The sequence below is a fragment of the Arachis hypogaea genome, chromosome 15 (genome assembly GCF_003086295.3).
Source record: "Arachis hypogaea cultivar Tifrunner chromosome 15, arahy.Tifrunner.gnm2.J5K5, whole genome shotgun sequence".
Classification (NCBI taxonomy): Eukaryota; Viridiplantae; Streptophyta; class Magnoliopsida; order Fabales; family Fabaceae; genus Arachis; species Arachis hypogaea.
In genome coordinates, this window is record NC_092050.1 from 19750143 (window position 1) to 19756485 (window position 6343).

The 6343-nt window shown below is 37.7% G+C and overlaps 1 non-coding gene across 1 annotated transcript; it reads right to left on the reverse strand.

The window, feature by feature from the left end:
- Positions 1–1660: 1660 nt before the first annotated feature.
- Positions 1661–1764, reverse strand: LOC112753203 (small nucleolar RNA R71). The gene has a single exon (XR_003177597.1). It is a non-coding gene; the product is annotated as a small nucleolar RNA R71 (small nucleolar RNA).
- Positions 1765–6343: the final 4579 nt, after the last annotated feature.

Below are 6343 nucleotides of genomic sequence, written 5' to 3' on the forward strand. Positions count from 1 at the left end.
TCTTGCATGTTTTCTTTGCATAAAAAATTTTTCAAAAATAAGTTCTTGGTGTTCATCTTGATCTTTAAAGTGTTCTTGGTGTTCATATTGACATTCATAGCATCCTTGCATGCATTCATTGTTTTGATCTAAAAATTTTCATGCATTGCATCATTTTCATGTTTTTCTCTCTCATCATAAAAATTCAAAAAAAAATATCTTTCCCTCTTTTCTCTCATAAAATTCGAAAATTTGAGTTGACTTTTTCAAAAATTTTTAAAATCTAGTTGTTTCTTATGAGTCAAATCAAATTTTCAATTTAAAAATCTTATCTTTTTCAAAAATCATATCTTTTCCATTTTTTATTATTATTTTTGAAAATTTCAAAAATCTTTTTCAAAATATTTTCAAATTCTTTTTCTTAATTTTATATCATATTTTCGAAAATCACATCATCAATTAATGTTTTGATTCAAAAATTTCAAGTTTGTTACTTGCTTGCTAAGAAAGATTCAAACTTTAAATTCCAGAATCATATCTTATGATTTCTTGTGAATCAAGTCATTAATTGTAATTTTAAAAATCAAATCTTTTTTAAAACTAATTTCAATCATATCTTTTCAAAAATATCTTTTTATCTTATCTTTTTCAAAATCATATCTTTTTCAAAAATTTGATTTTAAAATATCTTTTCTAACTTCCTATCTTCTTATCTTTTCAAAATTAATTTTCAAAATTTGTTTCAACTAACTAACTAACTTTTTGTTTGTTTCTTATCTTTTTCAAAACTACCTAACTAACTCTCTCTCTCTAATTTTCAAAAATATCCCCCTCTTTTTCAAAAATTCTTTTTAATTAACTAATTGTTTCAAAATTCAATTTTAATTTATTTCTTCTTTTAATTTTCAAAAATTACTAACCATTTTTCAAAAATAATTTTCGAAAATTCTCTTTCTCTCTCATCTCCTTCTATTTATTTATTCATCTACTAACACTTCTCTTCATCTCACATCTCTGCTCTCCTCACCCTTGTGTTTCTTTCCTTACATTACATTCTTTTCTCCTTCTTTTCTTCTACTCACACAGGGACCTCTATACTGTGGTAAAAAGGATCCCTATTATTATTTTTCTGTTCCCTCTTTTTCATATGAGCAGGAGCAAAGACAAGAATATTCTTGTTGAAGCAGATCCAGAACCTGAAAGGACTCTGAAGAGGAAACTAAGAGAAGCTAAATTACAACAGTCCAGCAAGCACCTTTCAGAAATTTTCGAACAAGAAGAGGAGATGGCAGCCGAAAATAATAATAATGCAAGGAGGATGCTTGGTGACTTTACTGCACCTAATTCCAATTTACATGGAAGAAACATCTCCATCCCTACCATTGGAGCAAACAATTTTGAGCTGAAACCTCAATTAGTTTCTCTGATGCAGCAAAACTGCAAGTTTCATGGACTTCCATCTGAAGATCCTTTTCAGTTCTTAACTGAATTCTTGCAGATCTGTGATACTGTTATGACTAATGGAGTAGATCCTGAAGTCTACAGGCTCATGCTTTTCCCTTTTGCTGTAAGAGACAGAGCTAGAGTGTGGTTGGACTCTCAACCTAAAGATAGCCTGAACTCTTGGGATAAGCTAGTCACGGCTTTCTTAGCCAAGTTCTTTCCTCCTCAAAAGCTGAGCAAGCTTAGAGTGGATGTTCAAACCTTCAGACAGAAAGAAGGTGAATCCCTCTATGAAGCTTGGGAGAGATACAAGGAACTGACCAAAAAGTGTCCTTCTGACTTGCTTTCAGAATGGACCATCCTGGATATATTCTATGATGGTCTGTCTGAATTAGCTAAGATGTCATTGGATACTTCTGCAGGTGGATCCATTCACCTAAAGAAAACGCCTGCAGAAGCTCAAGAACTCATTGACATGGTTGCTAATAACCAGTTCATGTACACTTCTGAGAGGAATCCTATGAGTAATGGGACGCCTCAGAAGAAGGGAGTTCTTGAAATTGATACTCTGAATGCTATATTGGCTCAGAATAAAATATTGACTCAGCAAGTCAATATGATTTCTCAGAGTCTGAATGGAATGCAAGCTGCATCCAACAGTACTCAAGAGGTATCTTCTGAAGAAGAAGCTTATGATCCTGAGAACCCTGCAATAGCAGAGGTGAATTACATGGGTGAACCATATGGAAACACCTATAATCCCTCATGGAGAAATCACCCAAATCTCTCATGGAAAGATCAACAAAAGCCTCAACAAGGCTTTAATAATGGTGGAAGAAACAGGTTTAGCAATAGCAAGCCTTTTCCATCATCTACTCAGCAACAGATAGAGAACTCTGAACAAAATACCTCTAATTTAGCAAACTTAGTCTCTGATCTATCTAAGGCCACTGTGAGTTTCATGAATGAAACAAGGTCCTCCATTAGAAATTTGGAAGCACAAGTGGGCCAGCTGAGTAAAAGAATCACTTAAACCCCTCCTAATACTCTCCCAAGCAATACAGAAGAGAATCCAAAAGGAGAGTGCAAGGCCATTGAATTGACCATCATGGCCAAACCCACAAGAGAGGAGAAAGACGTGAATCCCAAGGAGGAAGACCTCCTGGGATGTCCAGTGATCAATAAGGAGTTTCCCTCTGAGGAACCAAAGGACTCTGGGGGCTCATCTAGAGACCATAGAGATTCCATTGAACCTCCTTATGCCATTCATGAGCTCTGATGAGTATTCTTCTTCTGAAGAGAATGAAGATGTTACTGAAGAGCAAGTTGCCAAGTTCCTTGGTGCAATCATAAAGCTGAATGCCAATTTATTTGGTAATGAGACTTGGGAAGATGAACCTCCCCCTGTTCACCAATGAACTAAATGCATTGGATCAACTGAGATTGCCTCAGAAGAAACAGGATCCTGAAAAGTTCCTAATACCTTGTACCATAGGCACCATGACCTTTGAGAAGGCTCTATGTGATCTTGGGTCAGGAATAAACCTCATGCCACTCTCTGTAATGGAGAAACTGGGAATCTTTGAGGTACAAGCTGCTAAAATCTCATTAGAGATCGCAGACAATTCCAGAAAACAGGCTTATGGACAAGTAGAGGACATATTAGTAAAGGTTGAAGGCCTTTACATCCCTGCTGATTTCATAATCCTAGATACTGGGAAGGATGAGGATGAATCCATCATCCTTGGAAGACCCTTCCTAGCCACAGCAAGAGCTGTGATTGATGTTGACAGAGATGAATTAGTCCTTCAATTGAATGAGGACTCCCTTGTGTTTACAACTCAAGGTTATCCTTCTGTAAACATGGAAAAGAGGTACAGTAAGCTTCTCTCAAAACAGAGTCAACCAGAGCCCCCACAGTCAAACTCTAAGTTTGGTGTTGGGAGGCCACAACCAAACTCTAAGTTTGGTGTTGAACTCCCATATCCAAACTCTAAGTTTGGTGTTGGGGAGTCTCAACAATGCTCTGAACATCTGTGAGGCTCCATGAGAGCCCACTGTCAAGCTATTGACATTAAAGAAGCGCTTGTTGGGAGGCAACCCAATTTTTATTTATCTAATTTTATTTTAATTTAGTTGTTCTTTTCATGTTTTATTAGGTTCATGATCATGTGGAGTCACAAAATAAATATAAAAATTGAAAACGGAATCAAAAACAGCAGAAGAAAAATCACACCCTGGAGGAGGATCTTACTGGCGTTTAAACGCCAGTAAGGAGCATCTGGCTGGCGTTCAATGCCAGAACAGAGCATGTTTCTGGCGTTGAATGCCAGAAACAAGCAGCATCCTGGCGTTCAGACGCTAGAAATGCACAGTGAAGAAGAGCTGGCGCTGAACGCCAGAAACAAGCATCTGGCTGGCGTTCAACGCCAGAATTGCATGCAAAAGCATTTTACGTGCCTAATGGGTGCAGGGATGTAAATCCTTGACACCTCAGGATCTGTGGACACCACAGGATCATCTCAGGATCTGTGAATCTCACAGGATCCCCACCCACCTCACCCTCTCTCTCTCAATTCATGGTCATCCATTCTGTTTTCCATTCACCACTTACATCCATACACACATCCCTCCATCTCCTCCATATCTTCTTCTTCTTCTTCTTCTATTCTTTCTTCTTTTGCTCGAGGGCGAGCAACATTCTAAGTTTGGTGTGGTAAAAGCATAAGCTTTTTGTTTTTCCATTACCATTGATGGCACCTAAAATCGGAGAAACCTCTAGAAAAGGGGAAGGGAAGACAAAGGCTTCCACCTCCGAGTCATAGGAGATGGAAAGATTAATCTCAAGGGTCTATAGCTCAGTGGTAGAACATGTGGCTACAAATCAAGAGATCCCTGAGATACCTCAGGGGATGCACTTCCCTCCACATAATTATTGGAAGCAACTGAGGATAGAAATACCAAAAATCACTAGGGATCAAGCCACAAAGGCAAGGAAGAGACATAGAAGAGCTCAAGGACATCATTGGTTCCTCAAGAAGAAAACGCCACCATCACTAAGGTGGACTCATTCCTTGTTCTTAAATTCTCTGTTTTTCATTTTCTATGTTAAGTGCTTATCTAAGTTTGTGTCTTATTACATGATCATTAGTATTTAGTAACTTTGTCTTAAAGTTATGAATGTCCTATGAATCCATCACCTCTCTTAAATGAAAAATGTTTTAATTCAAAAGAACAAGAAGTACATGAGTTTCGAATTTATCCTTGAACTTAGTTTAATTATATTGATGTGGTGACAATGCTTCTTGTTTTCTGAATGAATACTTGAACAGTGCATATGTATTTTGAAGTTGTTGTTTAAGAATGTTAAATATGTTGGCTCTTAAAAGAATGATGACAAGGAGACATGTTATTTGATAATCTGAAAAATCATAAAAATGATTCTTGAAGCAAGAAAAAGCAGCAAAGAACAAAGCTTGCAGGAAAAAAAATAGCAAAAAAAGAGAGAAAAAGCAAGCAGAAAAAGCCAAAAGCTCTTAAAACCAAGAGGCAAGAGCAAAAATCCAAGAACCCTTAAAACCAAAAGGCAAGGGTAAATAAAAAGGATCCCAAGGCTTTGAGCATCAGTGGATAGGAGGGCCTAAAGGAATAAAATCCTGGCCTAAGCGGCTAAACCAAGCTGTCCCTAACCATGTGCTTGTGGCGTGAAGGTGTCAAGTGAAAACTTGAGACTGAGCGGTTAAAGTCAAGGTCCAAAGCAAAAGAAGAGTGTGCTTAAGAACCCTGGACACCTCTAATTGGGGACTTTAGCAAAGCTGAGTCACAATCTGAAAAGGTTCACCCAATTATGTGTCTGTGGCATTTATGTATCCGGTGGTAATACTGGAAAACAAAGTGCTTAGGGCCACGGCCAAGACTCATAAATTAGCTATGTTCAAGAATCAACATACTGAACTAGGAGAATCAATAACACTATCTGAACTCTGAGTTCCTATAGATGCCAATCATTCTGAACCTCAATGGATAAAGAGAGATGCCAAAACTATTCAAGAGGCAAAAAGCTACAAGTCCCGCTCATCGGATTGGAGCTATGTTTCATTGATAGTTTGGAATTTATAGTATATTCTCTTCTTTTTATCCTATTTGATTTTCAGTTGCTTGGGGACAAGCAATAATTTAAGTTTGGTGTTGTGATGAGCGGATAATTTATACGCTTTTTGGCATTGTTTTTAGTAGAATCTAGTTACTTTTAGGGATGTTTTTATTAGTTTTTATGTTAAATTCACATTTTTGGACTTTACTATGAGTTTGTGTGTTTTTCTGTGATTTCAGGTATTTTCTGGCTAAAATTGAGGGACTTGAGCAAAAATCAGATTCAGAGGTAGAAGAAGGACTGCTGATGCTGTTGGATTCTGACCTCCCTGCACTCAAAGTGGATTTTCTGGAGCTACAAAACTCAAAATGGTGCGCTTCTAATTGCGTTGGAAAGTAGACATCTAGGGCTTTCCAGCAATATCTAATAGTCCATACTTTGCTCAAAGTTTAGACGACGCAAAAGGGCGTTGAACGCCAGTTCTACACTGCAGTCTGGAGTTAAACGCCAGAAACACGTCACGAACCAGAGTTGAACGCCAGAAACACGTTACAACCTGGCGTTCAACTCCAGAAAGAGCCTCTGCACGTGTAGACTTCATGCTCAGCCCAAGCACACACCAAGTGGGCCCCGGAAGTGGATTTATGCATCAATTACTTACTTCTGTAAACCCTAGTAGCTAGTTTAGTATAAATAGGACTTTTTACTATTGTATTTTCATCCTGGATTGTATTTTTGATCCTGTGATCACGTTTTGGGGGCTGGCTATTCGGCCATGCCTGAACCTTTCACTTATGTATTTTTAACGGTAGAGTTTCTACACTCCAT